Below are 25,774 nucleotides of genomic sequence, written 5' to 3'. Positions count from 1 at the left end.
TATTTCTCCAATTTAGAGGTAAGAATGTTGTGGGGGACTGTGTCAAAGGCCTTACAGAAGTCCAGATAGATGACATCCATTGCTCTTCCCTTGTCCGCTGATGCAGTCCCTCCATCATAGAAGGCTACTAGATTAGTCAGGCACAATTTGCCCTTGGTGAAGCCCTGTTAGCTGTCTCTAATGACCACCCTGCCTTCCCTATGTTTCTACATGTCTTTCAGGAGGATCTGCTCCATGATCTTCCCAGGCATGGAGGTGAGGCTGACTGGTCAGTAGTTCCCAGGGTCTTCCTTTTTACCCTTTTTAAAAATGGGCATGATGTTTCCCTTTTTCCAGTCACTGGGAAGATAATTCAGACTCTTCAGTCTAGTATAAAGGGTGGGTGGGGTGTGTTGGGATGGGGTGGTTCAGTGCTATTATCCTTCAAATGCATTTTGCTGAAACATTGTATAGGAAGCATAATTCCTACTTCTTCTTACTTCCCTTGCCTATCAGACAGTATGAAACAACTAAGAAAAGTCTCATTAAAATGTTTGCTATAATTAAAAGGTAGCTCAATTAGGAAAACATTTGATTCTTCGTCTTGCATATGTTATGATTCATCTGTTTGCAATTCCTTCTTGTTTGTTTCAGTGTTGCCATAGCAATCCTTGCCTTTCAAGTACCAAGTAAATTATTGAAAAGTAAATTTTTTGGATTATTTAAACAGCATGCTCCTATAGAAGGAAATAGTTTATTACTATGGGCAACAACATTTCATCTGTTGTAGCTACACTCCCCTTTTTCAATATAAGCATATCCATTAAGATCCCACTTTTAAAATTCTTTTCTTATCATGACTTCAGAAGACTTTCGCCTCACAATGGCATTCAAAAGATTTGCTCCTCAAAAAGGGCACGGTAATCAAATTATAAATTTTAATATATTTCCTTTTTCATATCTGTTTTGTAGTATTGTTGTGCAAACCAAGCACTTACTTACTTACTTAACAACAGAAGTCTGCTGTGAGGTACCCACCAAGCTGGTCTCTCACTCCTCTCCTCAGTGGGAAAGGGGGGAGAAAATAAGATGAAAAACTTGTGGGTTGAGATAAAGGCAGTTTAATAAAGAAAAGCAAAGGCCACGTGCAAAAGCAAAGGAAACCAAAAAGATTTATTCTCTACTTCCCATCAACAGGCTATGTCCAGCCACTTCCTGGGAAGTAGGGCCTCAGTACGTGGAGTGGTTGCTTTGGAAGACAAACACCTTAATAATGAATGCCCCCCCTCCTCCTTTCTCTTAGCTTTTATTGCTGATCACGACTTCATATGGTATGGAATATCCCTTTAGTCAGTTTGGCTCAGCTGTCCTGGCTCTGTCCCCTCCCAAACTCTTGCCCACCCCCAGCCTACTGGCCTTTGGGGGCGGGGGTGGGGGTGATGGAGAGACAGCCTTGATGCTGTGCCAGCACTGCTCAGCAGTAGCCAAAACATTGGTGTGTTATCAACACCCTTCTAGCTACAAATACAAAGCACAGCACTATGAGGGCTGCTAAGGAGAAAATTAACTCCATCCCAGCCAGACCTAATACATACACATATACCAGAATTCCAGTCTAGCATCTCTATGTAAATGGAATTACTTTCAGGCAACTGAGCAACACCAAAACCAAAAAGAAATGCATTAAAAGATACAAGGCTTATGAATCATTGGGCTTTTTCCTGCTTATAAAAGCAAATTTGCAGGACTGCAAATAAATGAACCGGGAAAGGAGAACGGATATTGCATAAAGTGATGTTGTTGGTTCGTTGGGGGTTTTTTGGCAAGTTTTTTTTTATTTTAAGATCATAGGATAATCTAGGTTGGAAGGGACCTCAGGGAGGTCTTTAGTCCAACCTCCTTCTCAAAGCAGAGTCATCTTTGACATCATACCAGCTTGCTCAGGGCTTTATCCAGTCAGGTCTTAAAAACTTCCAGGGATGGTGCATTGGGTGTACATGGCAAGGTTTTGGTAGTGGCAGGGGGCTGCAGGGGTGGCCTCTGTGAGAAGAGACCAGGGGCTTCACCCATGCCAGCCACATTTGGTTCCAGCTGAGTCTGCAACAGACCCACTGCAGGCCACAGCTGAGCCAATCAGCAAAGCTGGTAGAGCCTCTGTGTAAACATATTTAAGAAAGGGCAAAATGTTGCCCGGGAGTGAGGAGTGAAGAAAAAAAAAGTGTGAGAAACAACAGTGCGAACATGGTCAGAAAAAAAAGAAGGGGAGGAGGTGCTCCAGACGCTGGAGCAGATATTCCTCTTCAGTCCGTGGAAAGAACAATGCCAGAGCAGATATCCACGCTGCAGCCCATGGTGGACCCCATGCTGGAGCACGGGAAAAGTGTGAGGAGGAAGGAGTGTCAGAGAGGAACTGTTTTGAACTGACCACAACCCCACATTCCCCATCCTCCTTGTGCTGTTCAGGGTGGGGGGAGGAGGTAGAGGAGTTGGGAATGAAAGAGTGAAGTTGAGCCTGGGTGGGGTGAAGGTGTTTTTAGTTTTGTCTTTGTTTCTTACTATCCTACTCTATTTTTAATTGGCAATAAATTAGATTCATTTTCCCCAAGTCGAGTCTGTTTTGCCCGTGATGGTAATTGGTAAGCAATCTCCATCTTTATCTTGACCCATGAGCATTTTCATGTTATTTTCTCCTCCTTTCCTGTTGGGGAGGGGGAGTGAGAGAGTGTCTGGGTGGGCGTCTGGCAGCTGGCCAAGGTCAACCCACCACAGATGGAGACAGCACAACCTCTCTGGGCCCCCACTCCACTACTGGACTATCCTCATGGGGAAAATGTTTCTCCTGATATCCAGTCTGAACCTCTCATTTCAATGGGCCATGCATCACTGTGAAGAGCCTGGCAGCATCTCCTTGATCCCCTCCCCACTGGTGCTGGGGGGATGTTGTTAGGTCCCCCTGAAGCCATCCCTCCTCCAGGCTGAACAAGCCCCAGTCCTGCAACCTCTCCTCGCAGAACCTCTGCTCCAGCCCCCAACCATCTTGGTGGCCCTCCGCTGAACTCCCTCCAGTTTATCGACGTTTTTCCTGTACTGGGGGCATCAAAACTGGATGCAGCATCTAGATGTGGTCTAACAAATGCTGGGTAGAGAGTGATAATCACCCCCTCAACCTCCTGGCCATGCCCCTGTTCACACAGCCCAGGACACTGCTGGCCCCTGCTCAGCTCACTGCCTGCCAGGGTTCCCAGGCCATCTCCACAGAGCTGCTCCCCAGCTGGTCCATCACCAGCCTGTATCATTGCCAGGGCTCTACCTTCCCAGGACTCAGCATTTGTCCTCGTTGAATTTCAGGTTCCTGTCGACCTGTTCCTGAAGCCGGTCTAGGTCCCTCTGGATGGCAACTTTTTCCTTGAGTGTATCAACTGGTTACTCCCAATTTGGTGTCATATGCAAACTTGACAAGAGTGCTCTCCATCCTGTCCTCCAGATTATTGATATACATGTTAAACATGACAGGTCCCAGGATAGACCCCAGTGGTACCCCACTTCTTACCAGCCTCCAGGTAGAATAAGATCCAGTAACTATTACCAATCATCCAACCTGTTTTTTATCCATCTGCTTGTCCACCCATCCAGACCATAATGTCCTAACTTGGATACAAGAATATAGTGGGAGACAGTGTTGAAAACCTGGTTAAAGGTAAAGGACGTCCACTGCTTTTCCCTTGTCCACAAATCCAATCATTTTATTACCAAAGGCACTCAGGTTGGTTAGGCATGATTTACCCTTGGTAAATTCATACTGACTGTTCTCAATTTCCTTCTTTCCTTTCATGTGCTGAGAAATGTGCTCTAAGAGGACATGCTCTGTGACTTTCCCAGGGACCAAACTGAGAGTGATCAACCTGTAGTTCCCTGGATCGACTTTTGGCCTTTTTTGAATACGGGTGCACATTCTGCAACATTTGCCTTTCTCCAGTTGTCAGGATCCTTCCCCAGTTTCCACATTTCAAAGGTGTACTTTCAAGTACATCGGTCAGCTCCCTCAGCACCCTTGGGTGCAGCCCATTGGGTCTCAGGGACTTGTGTGGGTCGGGTTCTCACAAAACCCTCACTCAACCCTCATCCCCAGCTGGTAGCTCCTCTTGCTCCTCCTTGAGCCCTGTCACTAAGCACAGAGGCCTGGCAGACCTTGCCGGTGAGACAAAGGCGGCAGTGAGTACCTCAGCCTCATCTGTGTCCACTGTCACTAAATCACCCCCTACCCTTTCAGCAGCCATCCCATATTTTCCTTGTTCAGTCTTTTACTGCTAATGCAGCAGTAGAAGCTCTTCTTGTTGCTCTTGACATCCCTTGCAAGTCTCAGCTCCAGCTGAGCTTTGGCTTTCCTGACACCATCCCTACATGCCCAGGCAATATTTCTAAATTTCTGCTTTGTATCCTGGCCCTGCTTCCCCTTCCTGTACACTGCCTTTTTGCATTGGAGCTGTGCCATGAATTCCCTGCTTAGCCAAGCTGGTCTCCCAAAATATTTGGGAGGATGCTATCTTTAAAGACTCTCTAGCTTTCTTGAGCTCCTTTACCCTTCAGAGCTGCCTCCCATGGGATCCCACCTACCAGTTTCTGAAGTCAAAATTTGCTCTCCTGAAGTCCAGGGTCTGTGCTCTGCTGCTCTCCTTCCTCACTCTCCTCAGGATCTTGACTCTGCTATTTCATGGTCACTACAGCCAAAGCTGCCATTGATTACCACATCCCCAAACAGTGCTTCCTTGTTAGTGAACAGCAGATCCAGCTGTGCATCACCTCTGGTTGGCCCATCCAGTATCTATACCAGGAAGTTTCCCCTGACACTCTCCAGAAATCTTGATTTCTTGTGTCCTGCTGCATTGCTCTTCCAGGAGATGTCAGGGAGGTTAAAGTTCCCCAGAAGAACCAGGGTCTGTGACACAGAGACTTTCTCAACTTGTTTAAAGAAGACTTTGTGCACTTCCTCACCCTGAGTGGCTGGTCTGTAACTCACTCCCACACATTGTCAGCTTTACTAGTCTCTCTTCTGACCCTGACCCACAAGCTCTCACCCACCTGTCCTCTGTCCCACATATCCTACTGTTCCTTCACACAGAGGGCAGTCCCCCTCCTCGTCTTCCCTGCCTGTCACTCCTGAAGGGCTTGTGTCCATCCACCACAGCACTCCAGTCACATGAGCTTTCCCACCACCTCTGAGTGATCCTAGCAATGTCATATTTTTGTGACTGCACATAGAGCTCTAGTCCCTCCTGGTTGTCTCCCAGACTGCTTGCATATGTGCAAATATACTTGAGGTGTGTGTGCCTTCACCCTGTTTTATAATTTCTGAGGTTTTGCTTGTTCCCGTCACCCTGCACCCATTGCTTTCCACCCCATCCAACGTTTCCTCACAACTGTGGTTTGCCATCTCCCTCTCCATCATTCCTAGTTTAAAGCTCTCCTCACCAGTTTGGCCAGCCTGTTGATAAAGATGCTTTTGCACCACTTTGCTAGGTGGATCCCATCTCTTCCTAGCAGTTCTCAATCCACAAAGTGGGTCCTGTGGTCATAAAAGCCAAATCCCTGTCCATGACACCAGCTGCACAACCAGGTGTTGACCTGCAGGATCCATCAACTCCTCTCCAAGCCTTTCCCCTTCACCAACAGGATAGATGAGATGCAACCTGGGCCCTCATGCCCTTGACCCTCATCCCCCAGAGCCATGCAATCACTCTTGAATCAACTCAAGGTCTCCCTTGGTTGTATCGTTGGTACCCACAGGGATGAGCAGCAGGGAGGAATAGTCCAAGGGCTGGAAAAGCCTCGTCTGTCTCTCCACAACATTCCAGATCCAAGCCCCCAGCAAGCAGCAAACCTCCCTAGACAGCAAGTCAGGTCAGCAGATGGGGGTCTCTGTCCCCTGCAGCAGGGAGTCACCCACTATCGCTCACTGCTTCCTCCTGGTACTCCTGCGGGATTCAGGCTCAGACGCCATTGACGCTTCTCCAAACAGGGCTTTCTGCCCCTCGCCTGCTACCAGAGCACTGAGCCTAGTCTGCAATTGCAGATCTGCAGGCAGAACAGGAGCCATCCTCCTGTTACCAGAAGTCAACTGCTTCCAGCCCTCTCCATGTCTCTATTTGTCCTACAGTCGAACACAGTCTCTGGCTACCTCTGGTTTTGTGCAGTTAGGGGTTCAGGCTTTGGTCTCTGCAGGGTTTCTGTGAAAATCTTGCCTTTTTTTTTATTATCTTCCCTGCTGCTGCGCAGTCTGTTCACTCATCTCCTTAAGTTGGCAATGCAGCTCCTTGGCCAGCACACCCTTCCTGCAGATGAGGACATCGCTTCCACCTGTACTGCCTGCAGCCCCAGGCCTAGGGAGCTGATTCCTCCCTCCAGAGCTTTGTCTGAATTGAGGCATCTGAGGTATTTTACCCTCTATAGCTCAAGTAAACTGTCAAAATATCAAAGTAGGGGACGGTCAGTTCCAAAACCCAAAATACTTTACAAAAAGTCAGCTGCTGCTTTGTGAATCAAATGTGTTGAAGATAAAGGTCATTCTGCATCTGGTCTTCCTAGTCATGGTATTACAGACTTTTTCCATTAATGCGGTATCCAATATTTCCAATATTATCTGCCACCAGGTGGCTTAGGCAGAGTAGCCTTTTTCTGTAAGGCATCACACTGCCAACTATTAAGGTGTCTTCTCACAGCAGCCATTCAGTCAGGTGTTACCTGTGGTATATGTTCTGCTATAAGTTTAATTACCTAAACCCACATTGAGAATGCCACTATACCAGAAGATCCTGATGTCATTTTAGGCCTTATTTATTCTAATTATTTGTATTGTATATTGTATTGAGACTCATGCGGTCACATTCTAACCACTGCAGTTTTGCACTCATTAGCTAAACTCTACTGTCATTGAACACCCAGTCTGAAGCCCAGTGCCTGATTCCATACTCCCTTGGGTTGAGAGTTGGCTGATTTTCTGGCACAGTGAATTCTGAAAACTCTAAAAAATCTTACTGTGAGAAACACTGACCCTAAAACTAAAACCCTAAAAAATTAAAAACCTAAAAATAAATTATCTAGGTATCTATGGTATCCCCATTTAGGTATTTCATAGCACTGTATTTAATGGTAGTTGCTTAAGATTCATACTTCTCCCTTAAGGCAATAAAGTATTTTCACAGCTGTGGAAACCGAGTGATGTCTTATGCCAAAATTAAAAATTCCTAATAAAACAACAACTTTAAATGTATATTCTCAATTCTTCATTTTTTGCTGTCAACAGTTGTCATAACTTCACCATACATGCTAGTTGAGATTTTACTGAATTTTTAAATGCAAATCTTGTACTGTTCCTCCTTTCTATTTTAAAATTATTAAATTAATAATCTCAGTAAAAGAACACAATTTATTAAGAATTTTTATGAACAACAGGGAGTAAAAATGAATTTTAAAACTATTTAAAATATTCCAGGCAGCATCCTTCCCACAAAGCATCAGCATTAGTCAGTGAACTTATACTGGACCCATATTGGTAAAGAAAACCATAGCAAGACCTTGAAGGACTAATAAATTTAATCAGTATCTGAATTCTTTGTCAAAGACCTATCAGAAACTTCTGCTGCCTGGCCAGAAGAATTATTCAACAGAAGAATTATTTACCTTCACTTGAGTATAAGAATAGCTCACAAAAAATTCCAGACACAGACCTTTTAACAGAAGAGTCTGTTGACTTAATTATTTGGAGAATAAAGTTCCTAACGGTAGGTTCAATGATTTGCTTCTCCCCTTATTCTCTGCATAAGAGAGAGATTGGGAGATGTGATCCTTTTTGACCCCTACTTTGTCAGGGACTCCTAGGAAAACATAGATCTGACAAATTCACCTATGATTTTCCTGCCTGAGAGACCAGTGTGGAGGACTGAAAGAGTGTGGCTGCTGTTCAGTTGCCAGCTCATGTAAGTTTGAATCTCCAACCAATGCTTAATTAGTTTTTGGGGTAGGGAACCAGAAAAAGAAGAATCACGGATATAGAACTATATCAACAGTCACTTCTGAGTGGAAGCTATGTGGGATGCTTAAAGACAGGCTATGATCATAGCAAGTGCTTGATTTTCCTGAACTCTAAGGGAACAGCATGTTGTAGAACACTGCCATAGAAAAGATTTTATGTTGGTTTCAAGCACACTATATTGAAGAGCATGAAAAAACTATTGATTTTCTTTGCTAGGTGATATTAAGCTAGGATTGTGGTTGAGGTCTCTAAGAAACAAAACATGTCACCCTTCCCAGAGGTTGATAATCACATATCAACAAACAGGTAAATAATTTAATTCCATAGCTCTCTTCTTTTTCTGGAACAAATGGGAAAATGTGCACATCTGTATTTATATACAGATGTACACACCTATATAGCTTCATGTTTGTACATAAATAAATCTGCATTTATGTGCTGATAAATGTGGTGGCAACTAAGCTAAGTCTACATCTGTATCTAACGTGAGTTCCAAGAGATCTAGTAATATTTTTCAAAGCTCCCATAATACTGGCACTAAATCCTATTTTCACCTACTTATCTACTTCCTTTCCTTGAGATAACTTATAATAAACAGGTCCAATATAATGTAGACCTGCAGTCTTCCACCCTGGTGTCAGTTCCTGCCCTATTCCTTATATTCCAAATTCTGTTTCAGCTGCATCCAACCCCTTATCTGCAATGATCATCACTATCCTTTTCCAAATATTTCTGAAAAATCCCTTCTTAGAGTCATAGGCAATATAATATTCTATTTGGAGCTGCATTCTATTTTATTCTATTTGGAGCTCATTAAAGGACAAAAATATTTCTCACCTGATGTCTGTGACCCAAATTTGGGGGCTGTGATACAATCAACAAGTATCCTGAGATTTTTTTTTTTAGCCACAATTGAATGCTCAGGCCACAAACTCTTCTCTTGGAGTTCTGGAGAACCAGACAGCCAATAGTTGGGAATCTTGTATAGAACTATTGGCAACTTGTACCAGTATTAGATTTGAGGTCTCCACAGATTAGAATCTGCTTTTTTCCAAAGCCAGCTTTTATTGGCTGTGAAGATAAGTTTGGAAGTGTATAGAAATACCTTTTATTGTTCCAGGACACCTTCACCTAAAAGGACTAACCCACCATAAAGTTCTATTCTAATCAGAAATTTGCCCTATAAACATTTCAGCACAAATTTTCTTTTTGATTGGATCTCACAGACTTCCAGACTATCTTTTAGCCTTATAAATTCAACCTGGAAGTTTTTTCCCTGACTTGCATGCTGTTGGCAAAATAAACCCTGCAACTAAAATGCGAATTTTGGTTGCCCCTATTGATTTATGAGTCGGAATGGAGCTCTTTCACCTGCTCACTGCTCGGTTCTTCAGTGCCAACTGAAGACTGGAGTCACTAAAATCCATACATATAATTTTCACATATGCTGTACAGAATGACTGCATTAAAGTACTTCTTTTACAATTACAGAGAGAATCTACTTAATAGACTTTTAACTTTTAAATATTATTATTGCATACAAACAGAAATATTATCACATTTTGAAAATGATTTATAGGTGGCATACCTGCTTTCAGCAAAAATAAAGAAATGGATATGGAAGCCATAGTTGAATCACCTTAGATAATAGCCTTTTTCACAGGAATGTGTGCAGGTACATCAGAAGTAGAATATTCTTTCCTTTAATCGTTGATCAGTAAATCTGGTTGCAACACTTTCAAAAGACATTTTTGTGAAAATATCCTGTTTTTCTAAGCTGAAACATGAAAGAGACTTACTGAGTTCTACAGAGCTTTCATTGGGAAGGTTTTATAGCATCCCAGGTCATACAGTTACTTCAGATGAGAGAGTAAAATTGATAATATTTTATCTAGAAATGGATATTTCAATGCAATTTTACTTGTGAAAATACTTTAAAGGTTTTGGTTTTAATCCAATGCAGAACAGAAACAAACTTCAAAAGTTTGAATGTTATAATGAAATTGAATTGTCATCTCTCACCAACTTTAATAATCAAAAATAATACTTTGCATTATAGTTTTGCTTTTCAGAGGATTACAAGATTGGACTCAAAATATCCATCCAGATAATAGTACTTTTTAGAGCCTCTTTCATCCTAAGAAAGATCTCAAGTGTAATTAATTAAGCCTCATAATACTCTAATCATGAACATCCTGCCTACATATTACAGAAAATACAGCACTGAGGTTAAGTAATTTCCCACTGTCATACTGGTAGCCTGCTGTAGAAATCACATTTCCTGACTCCCAGTCCTATCATCTGATCACAATGATTCTGTCAAGTTGTGGGAACTATTGATTATCATGAAGCTACAATCCAAAATATTATTGTCCACAAAAGCAGAAGTCACACTAGGTCTCAAAGGAGACAAATGTTAAAGACAAGGAGGCAAGCTGTATTTAATAAGTGACTTACTATCTGTTGATAAGGAAAGTTCAAAATAATTTATTTTCTTTTTCAAAAAATGAGCTATTTTACTATTATGGTCAAGTGATGCATCATTTATTTATTAAATGAGAGCACTATTACATCTGAAATACGGACTAATTATTCTAAAAGCATTAATCAATTTGTTAAGAACTCTGCAGTAATAATGTAGTCCCTTTGTTGCTAACACAGTAAGATTTACCTCACATAACTATAATCTGCTTATTGATACAAATATCATCTCCTTTAGTTAATTTCAGGAAAACATTTTAGAAGTGCTCTAGTCTGATAATTTTTAGACTGAAAGTTGAAGTGGATTGATTAGGAGCAATTTTTTATGTTTTACACAATAAAAAGATGAACTACATGGTTCACAGAGCCAATTTGCAGAGCAACCTCTTCTCTCTAATTGCTGCTAGACTAATGTAGAAGCACACTCCTAGGAAGTAGAGAAATCCATTTACCCAACCATGTCATTTAAGTAACAAACGCAAGTAGTGGATTTTTCCATTACCTTTCATATTAGCCTTGCTATATTCCACCTGTGACCCTCATTTTATGAGGGCAATGCTCTTTTATACAATTTTGTAACTATAATAAAGGTCCACTTCAAAATCTTTCAAAGTAGACTAAGGACATTTTAAAAAAACATAATTAGGGACATAGCCAATCTCACTAATTCCTGGTAATGTATTGTAAAACCAAAATATTTGCTAAAAGGTCTAATAAATCCCCATCTTCAGGTGTAGAAAAGAACATATCCTCTATTTCCTCTGGCATGAGAATCTAGTGACTGTTCTCTTCTGACTACTCACTCTGCAGTTGCCCCACCTACTGTGAAATTTATTTTAAGAAGCATTTTTTTTGTAACAGGAAATGAACAGACTCAGATGGACAGATCTTATTTAAATCAAGATAGGAATTTTTTTAGTACTCTTCACATGAAAATAGATAACATTGTAGTTGGAGAGAAAAAGGAAAAGCATACACTTAGCTCCACCCATTATAGCAAGTCAGTATACAGATCGAAGCAATTAGCTTTATGTTTCAGATGTCTTCTCTAAGGAATTATTTTATTAATTGGAGGAACTGCATTAAAAAGAATGACATAAGTAAAAACTATTCTGGGAGCAATGCTTCAAAGTTTCTTTAATGGAATAAGAATATTTTTTTTAATTCCATAAATATCTAGGAAGAAAAAGTTAATGTTTTAAGAAAGTTATTTCAAAACAAAGTTGTTTAAAATCAGATTGTGATAATCACAGTTTTTCAGTACTGGAGGTAGTCAACAACAGTTAGCTTCTTTGTGGATTCAGTACTGGATATCAGAAAAGTTTTCTGTTCAGGTAAAGTGATCATATCTCCTTTACCATTTCTTGCCAACATATGGTACAAGTTGCAATCCTAAAGTTACAATTACCCAAATAAGCCAGGTTTATATCAGAGATGCCTGCTATGTATGAAGAGGTATAATTGATGAGTGACAAGAGTTGTACCAGCAGAAGTCCCTAGCATAAATAGAACTCCACTGACAAAACCACTTTAACCATTGGAACTAGTAGATGCAGAAATGAGTACACAGCAGTGGATAGGCAGAGAAGATGACACATTTGTAGATGACAGTTAGCTTTAATTAGGATTAAAACAAGCCTTTTAGGTAAGCTTAGGTATAACTGTATCCACCCCGGGATAGCTTTAGAAATTTCCCGAGTGTTGGTATTCTTAAACAGATAAGCACTCTGCATGTTAATCTTAAAATACTTTTCAGCTGTTTATAATTTTACAATCACAGGAAAACACATCTGAAGGGACTCAAAGTTATCTAGTTCTATTGTCTCTAAACCACAATAACTATACTCAGGTCATTCCTGACTGATTTTGTCTACCTATTCCTGAAGGTCTCCCGATCATAGAGCCCCACGACCTCCCCAGGCAACCTATTTGAGATCTCTGTGAATAGTACCTTTAATAATTTTTCCTCATGTTTAACCCGAATCTTTTTTGCAGCAATTTAAGCCTGTTACTTCTTGTCCTATCGTAGATACAGAGAATAGATTAATCTCTTTGTCTGTAATAGCTTTATGCATATTTGAAGACTATCATGTTTCCTCATTCCTCCCTTCAGTCTTCTTTCAGGTAAACAGCCTGATTTCTTTCAACCTTTCCTCACCAAACATGTTTTCTCTCCTGATGATCATTCTTGCTGCTTGTCTGGACTTCCAATGTGTGGTTGACATCTTCCCTGAAGTGTGATTCCTAAATCTGGACAGAGTAAACCTGCACAGATTTACCAGTGCTGACCAAAGGAGAATTACTTCATGTGCCTTTCAGGTTACAATCCTTTTTATATTTCCCTAACATCTGTCTTTTCACAATCACATGAGGTTGAGGCTCACTCATCCTGTGATCCACTATAACCCATAAATCCTTTCCTGAAGAACTGCTACCTAACCAGTTCTTGCCCATACTTAATTTGTGCAGTTGATTGCTCTTCCTCAAGTGTAATATCTTGTACTTGTTCCTACTGAATGTCATTTTGTTTTCTTTAAAACCATATATCTGATTTGCCAAGATCATTTTGAATCATACTTTAATCATTCAAGCATCATGCTAGATTCCTGCCTCAGGCTAAACTGAGAGAAATTTTAGCAGAAATGGTTGAGTCATTTCTGAGAATAAGGTGATGGAAAAAACATGCTATTTTGCCCAGTGACTGTAAGGATATTTTAGAAATACTACTGCATACAATCTGAACTCTCATGTCTGCTCATAGGCACTATACCCCCAACTTGGCTGCCTGTACCTTTCTGCCATACCATCAAGCTGCTTTTTCTCCAGCTCCACAAGTTTCCAGTGTCACAGCTTTCAGTTTCTGCCTATCTACTCTCATCTTATAGTTCATGCTCAGACTCTTTCTCACATCTATTCACGTTTCTCACTTTCTCTCTCCTGCCCTTTCCCTTTACACTTCCACATACCCAAATTTCCTCTTCTTCTCTACCTGACCCCTAGCTCTTGCCTCCCTCCTACACATCTCTCCAACTTTTGCTTCCTATTCTTCTGTCCATGTACCCAAAAACTCAGGACTGTCTTCTGCCCTTATACAACCCCTTTACAAAAATGTTTTGCTGCATCTTTGATGCTTTCATTCCCTCTAACCTCTGCCTTTATCTTTCTGTTTTCTAAAAACTCAGTTCTCCCCCACTGCAATTACCCATTTCTTTCCACTGGGGTCAGTGACTTCTACTGTCTGCAGGGTAGGAAAAATTTCTCTCATCTTAGCTGGTGTGCTGAGTGCCAGAATGCCACTCACAGCCAATGACAGTAATTACAGGGAAGTCCTAGTCAGTCATTTCAGTTTCAAGAGACAGCACACAACTGTGCAGTACAGTTAAGGCAGAAAGCCTGTAAAGGGAGGGGGTATGTGTAAACTGGTTATCTTCAGAGACCCTATTTTTATTAAATTTGGGTAAATTTTCACAAGATATCAAAAAGTATATACAAATATTTGTGATATATTAGAGTAAGAAGACAGCATTGTCTCCACTCCAGCTGCTACATGATTACCTGAAATCATTTAAAAAGCAGAACAAGACAACCCCTCCCAACCATATACACTGATTGTGGAGGAAAGTTTGAGAATATATATCCTTAGGCTCAAATATCAGGAAGTAAACAAAAAAGTCTTAATATTTTTGAGATGTGTTAAAAAAAAAGTTATGCCACTCACATGCTTTCTTAGGGCAGAAATCACTCCTCTGCTCCCACTATTGTCGTCTTATTCATCACTCAAAAGCCTGGAGCAAGGAGGGAACATGATGGAAAAGTGCCGCATTCTGGTAATCTCTATCTTGTGAAATTAGGAGCCTCAACTGTCTTCAGGATTGTAAACTAATAATCTTACAGTTCAAGTAAACAAAACATGTAAAGGATAGAAGAAAAAAAGTATTAGCATTATACAACAAGAAAGTGAGAAACTGGAAGACTAAATTCTTCGTAAGGCTGTCTGTGAGACTGAGGTACTTGTTCTTGGTAATATAACTAGTTCTGTGTATTTTTTTTTTACCTAAAAAAGATTTTCCATAAAATGGTACTCTCTACCATCACTGAAGTTAACAGTTCTCAAAAAGATCTTTCAAAAGAATGCCATGTGTCGTGGTTTAGCCCCAGCCGGCAACTAAGCACCACGCAGCCGCTCACTCACTCCCCCTCGGTGGGATGGGGGAGAGAATCGGAAGAGCGAAAGTAAGAAAACTTGAGGGTTGAGATAAAAACAGTTTAATAGGGAAAGCAAAAGCTGCGCACGCAAGCAAAGCAAAGCAAGGAATTCCTTCGCTACTTCCCAGGGGCAGGCAGGTGTTCAGCCATCTCCAGGAAAGCAGGGCTCCATCAAGCGTAACGGTTACTTGGGAAGACAAACGCCATCACTCCAAATGTCCCCCCCTTCCTTCTTCTTCCCCAGCTTTATATACTGAGCATGACGTCATGTGGTATGGAATAGCCCTTTGGTCAGTTTGGATCAACTATCCTGGCTGTGTCCCCTCCCAGCTTCTTCTGCACCTGGCAGAGCACGGGAAGCTGAAAAGTCCTTGACTAGTACAGCAGCAACTAAAACATCTCTGTATTATCAACACTGTCTTCAGCACAAATCCAAAACATAGCCCCATACCAGCCGCTACGAAGAAAATTAACTCTGTCTCAGCTGAAACCAGGACAGTATCCACCCCTTATTCCATACCATTTACGTCATGCTCAGGTCTCACACTATTCAATACATTCTCATTACCCACCATCACCCTTCCCATCCTTTGATATAATACACACATATCATTCCCTTAGTCTATGGACCACCCCTACAAAATATTTGTAAAATGACCATAAATGTCCACAAAATGTCCACTGAGTTCATTTAGTCCATGACTTTGGGGTTCATCTCTTATGGTTGTTACTCAGGACAGGAGAGGTGGTGTGTTGCTTGGAGTTATTGGGCACCAAAACCAGCTCAGGTCAGGTCACTGCTGCACTTGGCACTGCTTCTTGTAAGGCTTCTCCTCCATTGGTTCAGGTGGTTCCGGCTGTAGTAATTCCTATAACATGCAACTCAAATCATGGGTTACAACAATTTAAAGGTATTTCCATTACAATCTCCACCCCTGGTCCCTTTGGACCAGACCATCAGGTTTAACATTGCAATGAAGTCCTCCCCTTGCCCCTGCTCCAGCTTGGACTTATCCACAGAATGCAGTACCTTCAGAAGTAAACTTGCTCCAACATGGCCTCATGCACAGCCACTGATGCTTCAAGGTGTACCTGCTGCAGCATGGACTTCGTCCACAGCCACAGATGCTTCGAGGTATACCTGCTGCAGCATGGACTTTATCCACAGCCACAGATGCTTCGAGGTGTACCTGCTGCAGCATGGACTTCATCTACAGCCACAGATGCTTCGAGGCGCACCTTATCCAGTGTGGACTTATCCTTGGGCCACAATCCCTTCAGAGCTATACCTGCTGTGGCACAGACATAACCATGGCCACAGACGTTTCAAGATATACCTGCTCTGGCATGGGCTAATCCATGGGCACAGACGCTTTGGGGTGTCCTGCTCCCACGTGGATTCATCCACAGGTCACAGTCCCTTCGACTCGAGTTCACACCAGAGTTCCAGCCTGTCCAGTACAGCAGCACAGAAACAGCAGCGATGCCCTGGCCATCTGCCAGCCCAGGCGCAAGGCCATTGCTGTTATCAAAATGTTCCCAGGCACAGCAGAGTAAGGTGATCAGCAGTACAGCAGCACGGCAAGCAGTGAAAGCAAAAAGCAGCCACTAACGAGCCCTAGACTCTAAGGTACAGTAAGGCAAGCAAGCCCATGGCAAGCACAGAAGCTTGCTGATTAATAGCTAAACAGCAATAACAGCTATAAATTCTATCATCTGGCACATTCCAATCAAATCTGTCATTATCTCAAACCCTTCGTGCCCCACGTTGGGCGCCAAAAAGGACTGTCGTGGTTTAGCCCCAGCCGGCAACTAAGCACCACGCAGCCGCTCACTCACTCCCCCTCGGTGGGATGGGGGAGAGAATCGGAAGAGCGAAAGTAAGAAAACTTGAGGGTTGAGATAAAAACAGTTTAATAGGGAAAGCAAAAGCTGCGCACGCAAGCAAAGCAAAGCAAGGAATTCCTTCGCTACTTCCCAGGGGCAGGCAGGTGTTCAGCCATCTCCAGGAAAGCAGGGCTCCATCAAGCGTAACGGTTACTTGGGAAGACAAACGCCATCACTCCAAATGTCCCCCCCTTCCTTCTTCTTCCCCAGCTTTATATACTGAGCATGACGTCATGTGGTATGGAATAGCCCTTTGGTCAGTTTGGATCAACTATCCTGGCTGTGTCCCCTCCCAGCTTCTTCTGCACCTGGCAGAGCACGGGAAGCTGAAAAGTCCTTGACTAGTACAGCAGCAACTAAAACATCTCTGTATTATCAACACTGTCTTCAGCACAAATCCAAAACATAGCCCCATACCAGCCGCTACGAAGAAAATTAACTCTGTCTCAGCTGAAACCAGGACACCATGATTATTATTTTATTTAGTATTGCTATGAATTCTGTATCCAAACAAGTACTAATTAATATTAATATGATTACTCTAATATTACTTATAAATGTTCAGTTAGTAGGTTAAATTAGTTGATTTTAGTGCTTGGATAGAATAACTTATTTTTGTGGGGTTTTTTCTGGGTTTTTTTTTTAAAGACTTAAGAAAAATAATTGATATGGGAACATGAATGGATTATGGCATCAACTGTACTTCTATTAGTGATTGTGAGCATATTATCTCTTTTAAACCAGAGAGCATCCTGAATAAGGTCTATTTTGTATTAGAAAGGGATAGCAATACCAGTGAACTCCTTTACTAGGAATACAGCTTATACTTACAAAATATTTGTTCTGCAAATATAAATTTAGTAATCCCTGAATGAAAGATGGTATACAACAAACACATTTTTAGCCAATATTTTATGTTGACAAAACCTTCTGTTCTAAGTCTAGTCCAATTGTTGCACTTCCTTAATTTCCATCAGGGACAAAGTGCAAAGGTACAACCTCTGGCTTAAGGAGTTCATGAGTGAGAGACTGCTGAAAAAATATCTCAGGGAAATAGCACTATATGCTTGCCATGCTACCCTAGGCACCCACTACTGGCCACTTTCAGGGACAGAATACTGAATTATATGGACCATTGGTCTCACCCTATACAGGTTTCTTAGATTTTGTTTATAAAACAAAGAGTTATAAAAATTTCATGCACTTGCCCTAGTATTCCAACATCAGTTAATATTTTTTTTTTTATATATTAGTTTATTTTGTTTACAAATGGTTTTCCACACACTGGAGGTGTGGAAAATCACATTTTGCATTTACCAAACCATTTATACATTTTTAGTAATGTATTCTGAGAACTCATTAGGATACACGGTTGGAAAATTCTCATTTTAAGTAGAATAGTTGTTAAGCAACTTCAAAATTTAATTAGAACTCTTTGCTGCATTTCATTATGAGGTTATTTCATAATTACTCAGCAGGTCCTAGGTATTTACTAATGCAGAAGTGTACATGATATTGCTGAATTATAACTGCACAGCTGGAGAAGATACTTTGAAAAATGAAGAACAGATAAATGCATTGTTTAAAAAGCATCAGGGGAAAACTCAGCATTGAGCAGAATCCTTTTTCTTCCCTATAGGTACTATTCACAGTTGCAAATAATGCTACAAAATCCAGCATGGTCATCTATCTTGTAATGACTACCTAATAGAACCAGTTGGTTCTTTACATATGCAAATTACAGGAATTAGGATACATATAAGTAAAAGGAAGGTATGCTCCTAACTAACAGAGAAATGGGAGAACTATTACAATTAGGCCTGTACTCACCAAGTTGAATTCAGTGCTATGGGCAAAACTGGGTTCTAATTATGCTGAGACACAACATGTGGGTTTTTCTTGGGGGAAAAAAACCCCAAAACCTACAATTCATTAAAAAATGAAGTTACCACCACCATTCAAGTCTATTTAAAAAATATGGTAATATGTTGCCACCACTCAGATATAAACATTATTATTATTATACAGACATTATTTGTGCACTCATCCACAGAAGTACAGTCCATATTTTAAGCCCATGCAGGAGCAGGTTTTCTGGCAGGACCTGTGACCCCACGGGGGACCCACGCTGGAGCAGCCCATTCCTGAAGGACTGCACCCTGTGGAAAGGACCTATGCTAGAGCAGTTTGTGAAGAACTGCAGCCTGTGGGAAGGACCCACATTGGAAAAATTCATGGAGGACTGTGTCCCATGGGTGGGACCCCATGCTGGAGCAGGGGAAGAGCGTTAGGAGGAAGGAGCGGCAGAGATGACAAGTAATGAACTGACCAGAACTCCAACTCCCCGTCCCCCTGCACCTCTCAGGGGGAGGAGGTAAGAAGTGGGGAGTGAAGTTGAGCCTGGGAAGAAGGTGGGGGTGGGGGGAAGGTGTTTTAAGATTTGTTTTTATTTCTCATTATCCTGCTCTGTTATTAATTGGCAATAAATTAAATTAATTTCCCCGAGTCGAGTCTGTTTTGCCTGTGATGGTAATTGGTGAGTGATCTTCCTCTCCTTATTTCGACCCACGAGCTTTTCTATTGTATTTTCTCCCCGTGTTCTGTTGATGGAGGGTGAGTGATAGAGTGGCTTGGTGGGCACCTGGTGGCCAGCCAAGGTCAACTCACCACATCAATATAAATATATATGATTTTCTTTTTTAGCATCTCTTGCAGCCGGATCAGGCTTTCTATAATCACTTATTGTTTTTCAGTGTCCCAAACTTTAGAATTTCCCTTTTTTCCCCTCCTCCCTTGTTTATTATTCTTTACTATTTCTGACAAAGCCATTGCTTCCTTCATGGGAGAAAAAAAGAGGATACAGATAGCTTTTTTTCATTGTTATATTCAAATGCTGAACAACTTAGCTTCCTTCTCTTGTGTTCTTTACTTGGCCTCTTCCTATATTTTTATCCTACCTTCCTCCATCTGGTTCCAAAAGACACCTGTTGCTGTCCATCAGCAGAATTGTGTCTATGGCTGGAGCATATGCACCTCTCCATGACACCCCACTGCCCCCATCCCCACTTCTTTCCACCCCTGCACCATTTCCTCTTTTGTACTTCAGGGAACTGATCCAGGCTAAAAGCCAAACCAGCAGCAGCAACTAAAGATAGTTTTTAACCTAGCAGCATTATGGTGATGTTTTATAGTTTTTAACCCAGCACAAAGAAGATGGTGTGCAAGCATGAAAATGGGGCAAGAGAAGTCTAATGGCTTCATTCAATGGCAATGCTGACTTATATGGATGTGGGACTATTGCATGAAATGTGGGACTATTGCATGAAATGATCAGGCCCTTCTTTTTTTCAGTCAGCCAAATTCCACCTAAATCTTAAGGCATTTAGGGATATGATTTGCCTTTATTTTTCTATACTCGGCATAGCTATACTGATTTACTACTTTAATATGGACACTACTTTATTAACTGGGCTTATTACACAAATGGAAACTGGCATAAATTATACCAGTTTAAACATCTTTATACTGATGATGATACTAATGATGATGATATTGATATTGATACTAATACATTATTAACACAATGTCTATAGATTTTGTTAGTCTGTGTCAATTGTATCATGAGTAATGTAGTTACACTGAACCTGTCCCCCATAAACAACAAACAAATCCAGCTAGTGTGACTCAAAGGCCTCAGGTTAGCCCAGACATATGAACAGGCTTTTACAGGCTTTTTTACAGGCTTTTTCCTTAAAATGAACATGAAAGTTTTTGCTTCCAACAATATGCTAGATGAGATACTACTGTCAAAAGCACAGCAGCCTGAAGTTTTGACACACAAAGTTTGTAAGTACTATGGAAGTATTAAGCAGTACTTGCTGTAGATGAAGGTCTACTATGAACAGGCCAAATAAAAATTTTGCTACTGATTAATCTGTGGACACTACTAATGCAACACAGATATGCTGTATTTGTAAAGAACAATATTTCCTTGCCTAGAACAGCAACCTTAGTTTAAATATATTTTTCTATTTAAAAAAAATAAATTAAAATCAGAAAAGAATGCTGTACTGGGTCTGGCTGGGATGGAATTAACTTTCTTCATAGCAGCTGGTATGGTGCTGTGCTTTGCATTTGTGGCTAAAATTGTTGATAACACACCAATGTTTTGACTACTGCTGAACAGTGCTTGCACAGCATCAAGGCTGTTTCTCACTCTGCCCCTCCAGCGAGTAGATAGGGGTGGGCAAGAGATTGGGAGGGGATGCAACCAGAACAGCCGACCCAAACTGGCCAAAGGGATATTCCATACCACATAACGTCATGCTCAGCAATAAAAACTGGAGGCAGAGGAAGAAGAAGGGGGGTTGGCTTTCAAGGGGGCCGCTGCTTGAAGACTGGCTGGGCATCAGTCTGCTTGTGGGAGGTGGTGAGTGATTCCCTTTGCATCACTTGTTTTTTTTTCTCTTTCCTTCACTTATGAAACTGTCTTTAACTTGACCTACAAGTTTTTCTTGCTTTTGCTCTTCCTATTTTCTCCCCCATCATGCTGGGTGGGGAGAAGTGAGCAGCTATGTGGGTGCTTGGCTGCTGGCAGGGGTCAACCCACCACAAATGCTTAAGACAATGTTCTTTTAATGTTGCTTTACTTAATCTTTTGCTTTTTTTTTTTTCATTTAAGTAAAGAAATATCCTGTTAAAACACCCTTCTTTTAAGATACTTTTTTAAGATACATTCTCACCAATCACACCTTCCTTTTCCACTCATAAATCCTCCCCCTCTAACAATCTCTTATGCTCCAAAAGTGAAGTCAGGAATAGAAATGTACAATTTCCCAACATCAGACTAACACAAAATTTTAGCTGGCAACTCATTAGAATGTCTCCATCATGATAAAAATTTGGTTTGCTTACTTCCATCACAAAACATCTCTCTTGAATTTTGAAATACCTGGTAGAATACAATATGAACAAACTGACCATATTTCTCAGGAAGATCTAAAGTGGTAAATTACAGTGAAGACATAACATCTGATTTTTAGATTCAAAAATATTAATTTCACAAAATAACAAGTTTTCAGAAATAATGTGCCTTTAAATCAGTTTAAGATTATCATTGTTGTGAAAGTACTTAATATTTTTTATCAGACATTTTCATATATCTGAAGCTGAAAAAAAATTTTTAAGGAAGCTTTCTTCTGCAAAGAATAGGCAACAGAGGCAATAATAATAGTTTATTCCTGTCTACAAGACAGTAATTTTGTAAGAGCTCCAGCAATACATAGTATACTGTTGAAGTATATCACAGTCTATGTCACAAGAATAACTTACTATTACAAGAATAGAAAATATATAACGAGATAAATACATAGCCATGTTTCATTTTGTACATTTGCAACAGTCTATGCAAACTCATTAACTATATTTATATATGAATAGTTAATACTTAGCTGTGAGTGTACACAATTATTTCAGTTTTAAATTTTTCTGTGTGTACCCAGGGCCTAATTTACTGATTATTAACTTCATAAAAGCCACTACTAAGATATTATTAGATCAAACTAATTCCCAGTTCTGTTTTTCAAATAGCAGAAATGGAAGAAATATAACTGAATCAGGAGTTTTAAATACAATTGGGAAAGAAATAATAGCCTAACTGGTATCACCTGACATAAGAAAATCCAGAATTTTTTCTGCTTCATGCTTAGTCACCTACCAGTACTAGAGACAGTAGATTTAGTATTTTGCTAGAGATACTGAGGATTATTTTACATTGGTCTTTATTATTTTAGATTAAATAAGATGATAGCCTATGTTCTACAAGGTTAGTATCAATCTCATTTCCTTTTATGATAAGCAACAGACCCTGTAGGTAAGACATTTGCTTTTCTCCTATTCTGGTTTTGCCTATGCTACCAAATGTGACCACATTACATTATTTAAAAACCTGATGCCTGTCTGTTGAACTTCGTATCTGACCACATGTGTGTTCTTAGTAACTTGTGAAATAAAAGGTAAAATCTCTGTCAGTGTTTTTGTGTATTTTAACATACATTTTAAAGAGATATAACATTTATTTTATTTAGGCACTTGCTGCACATATGCTTTATGCAGTATGTCAGTTTAGGTATGTCAGCTCAAAGGTATTTCTCATCAATTTTTGTACTCAAGAGGAAATCCTCAATCTGTAAGTAAAAGGATCCAGACAATAACACGTTTTCATGAAATGTATCTATTGAATGATTTTTTTTAAATGTTTTAAATTACAAGTGGATCTTTAATTACACTTTCTATTTAATAGCACTGTATTTTCTAGTTTGTAGAAACTATATGAGGGCAACTACACTAATAGGTGATACCAGGGGGGAAATTATCTAAGCATGTGTTTAGGAAGCCAGCAGTCCTGGGGCTGCTAAGTATGTTTTTCTTTACAATAAATGCCAGATTTGTGGTTTAATAGTAACCTTTCTGGCCCCCCATTTCCCCAAGCCTACTAATAGAGTCTGTGGAAATGTAGTACTACCTACTGTGGGGAAAAATACAGTTAGGGAGTATTTAACCCAACAGACATATACAGCTTCATGGGACCAGACAGGATGCAGCTGAGAGTACTGAAGGGAGCTGGCTGATGTCATTGCAGGGCCACTCTCTATCATATTGGAAAGGTCATGGCAATCGGGGAGGTGTTCCTGATGACTGGAAAAAAGCAAATGTCACACCCATCTTCAAGGAGGACAAGGAGGAGGATCCAGGGAATTACAGACTGGGCAGCCTGACCTCAGTCCCTGCAAAGGTTAGAGCAAATCCTCCTTGAAGCCCTATCCAGGCACATGAAGGAGAAGGTGGTGATTGGGAAGAACAGCCAATAGGGGTTTACCAAGCGCAAGTCATGCCTGACCAATCTGATTACCTTCTACAAAGAGATTACTGACTGTGTGGATAAGGGGAAAGCAGGGGAGAAACTACCAAACGGGGGGGGGGGGGGGGGGGAGAAATAGTCAATATACCAGAGAGCAGAGACCTCAGCAGGCTGGAGAAATAGTCTGATAGAAACCTCATTAAGTTCAGCAAAGGCAAATGCAAATTTCTTCATCTGGGCACAAATAACTCTATGCAACAATGTAGGCTGGGGGCCGACTAGTTAGAAGGCAACTTTACAGAATAAAACCTGTGTGCCCCGGTGGACAACAAGTTGAACATGAGTCAGCAGCATGCTCTTGCAATGAAGATGACCAACCACATACCAGGCTCTATTAGAGAGTATCAGGCAGGTCCAGGAAAGTGATCCTTCTTCTGTATTCAGCACTTGTGAGACTGCATGTGGAGTACTGTGTCCCATTTTGGGCTCCCTACTACAAGAAAGCCACTGACATAGTGGAGCAGGTCCAGCAGATGGCTGCCAAGGTGGTCATGGGACTGGAGCATATGTCACTCTGTGGAGAGGATGAAAGAACCGAGTTTGTTCAGCCATAAGAGAAGGCTAAGCAGAAACAGGTCAGATTCTGACAGAAACACATTGCAATTTGCCCTGTTAGAAAACACGATGTGAACAGGGAAAAATTCCTCAAGGACAAAAGATTAAAAAGTGACACACTGGTACAAAAGTCTGCTACACATACATTTATATGAGAAGCAGAGTTGTAGGAAACTTCTACCTCTTATGTTGGATTAAAAAAGAGTTGCAAAGTCAGGCTGCCCTTAATCTTCAGTTTGCTGCCATTATTCCTAGCACTTCTAGGACTTCACCGTCCTTCTAGGACGATAATGAATAGAATTGGATTAGAAATGAGAAGTAGTATTTACTTTTTAAAGTCCTTTTTGCCCTTTCCTCCCAGGTTTTTTAGCTTAACATTTAAGTTTGCTTGACACCAGATAACTCAAAAACACTGTACTGTAAATCACTCTACCTACAAAGAAAAGCTTAAAGTTATAAAAATTTTATTCTAAACAGAAATGCTTGAGATTATTATAGCAAGTGAAGGGGAAATTCAAATTGTAACTGCTCAGCAGTGGTAATTTGTGACCAAGGAATTATTTGGCATGGAGGGCAAGAAGGCCCAACTGCAGAAGGGGTTGAACTGGCTGGAAGCAGGAATGCCAGAGACAGAACAACTCCCTGTAAGGGAATGAAGTTTCCCCTGGTGATGAGATAAGAAACAACCACAGCATTGTCTTGTAGCCATCCTGGAATGCAAGCACTCAGGGGCCACCTTTGGGCAGCAGAGCTGGGCTGGGGGATGGATCCAAGGCCTGACTGAGGCACCTCATGCAACCGCTCATGGGATTGGTGCTGGTGCAAGTGTATATAAGGAATCAGCTTGTGATGCATCTTTGCAGACTCCTTGTAGAACCGCTTATGGTGGTAGGACTCTGTCCAATGCAGTGTTCATAAATTTTGTTCTTTATATTTAAGCACAAATGTGTTTTTAACTCACCTCAAGGGGTACAATAAAAATTCCCACACAAAAGATATTAAGAAATAGGGGTTTATATTTCATTCCAAATGTTATATTTAATATTCTAATAGTGCTCCATACTCAACTTCTGAGAAAAGTCTCCTTCTGATATGACCTGAAATAGTATATTTTTTTTAGTGTGAAATCAGAGTAATGGTCCTAGACTGGACCAATACAGCACACCCTTGAGGAAATCCTTTATCCTTTAATATTCCTAACTGGTACTTTAAGATGATATTATTACAACTAGCTGTTGCTTCCTTAGGACGCTACCTTCATTCAACAAGAAAGAAGTTGCTGGGTTATAAACACATGTATCACTGTGGCCTAATTGGTATCTGGAAGGATTAGGCTAATCCTCAAGCTGGTTTGGCCAGCCTAGTTTATTTGGAATCCTACCACATCTTTGGTCTAGCCACTGACTTATTCTACAATTTGAGAGCGAATACATTTAATACTAAGTCTTTAATAATACGCACAGACCTTGGGGTGCCCAGTCCTCTGGGTTGGCAGACCATGAGTGCGGGAACAGTGATTTTCCATTTGTGGACACTGAAATTGTAAGGGACTGTAAGCTGTATCAGTTGAACGTTCATAAGTCCATGGGGCCTGAACGGATTCATCCCAGAGTACTGAAGGAGCTAGCGGATGTTACAGCAGGACCCCTCTTGATGAGCAGGACCCCCACCAAAGGTCTTGGGAGTCTGGGGAGATCCCTGCTGACTGGAAGCTAGCC

General features: G+C 40.9%; 1 long non-coding RNA gene across 1 annotated transcript; it reads right to left on the bottom strand.

Annotated features, from left to right (window-relative positions):
• Positions 1-12,067: 12,067 nt before the first annotated feature.
• Positions 12,068-18,503, bottom strand: LOC142402958 (uncharacterized). Its single transcript, XR_012773536.1, has 3 exons — positions 18,413-18,503; positions 14,208-14,376; positions 12,068-12,739 (listed from the first exon to the last, which is right to left on the bottom strand). It is a non-coding gene; the product is annotated as an uncharacterized LOC142402958 (long non-coding RNA).
• Positions 18,504-25,774: the final 7,271 nt, after the last annotated feature.

The sequence above is a fragment of the Mycteria americana genome (assembly GCF_035582795.1).
Source record: "Mycteria americana isolate JAX WOST 10 ecotype Jacksonville Zoo and Gardens chromosome Z unlocalized genomic scaffold, USCA_MyAme_1.0 Scaffold_18, whole genome shotgun sequence".
Taxonomy (NCBI): Eukaryota; Metazoa; Chordata; class Aves; order Ciconiiformes; family Ciconiidae; genus Mycteria; species Mycteria americana.
Note: the sequence above shows the minus strand (reverse complement) of the source record. Positions and strands in the feature narration are given on the sequence as shown.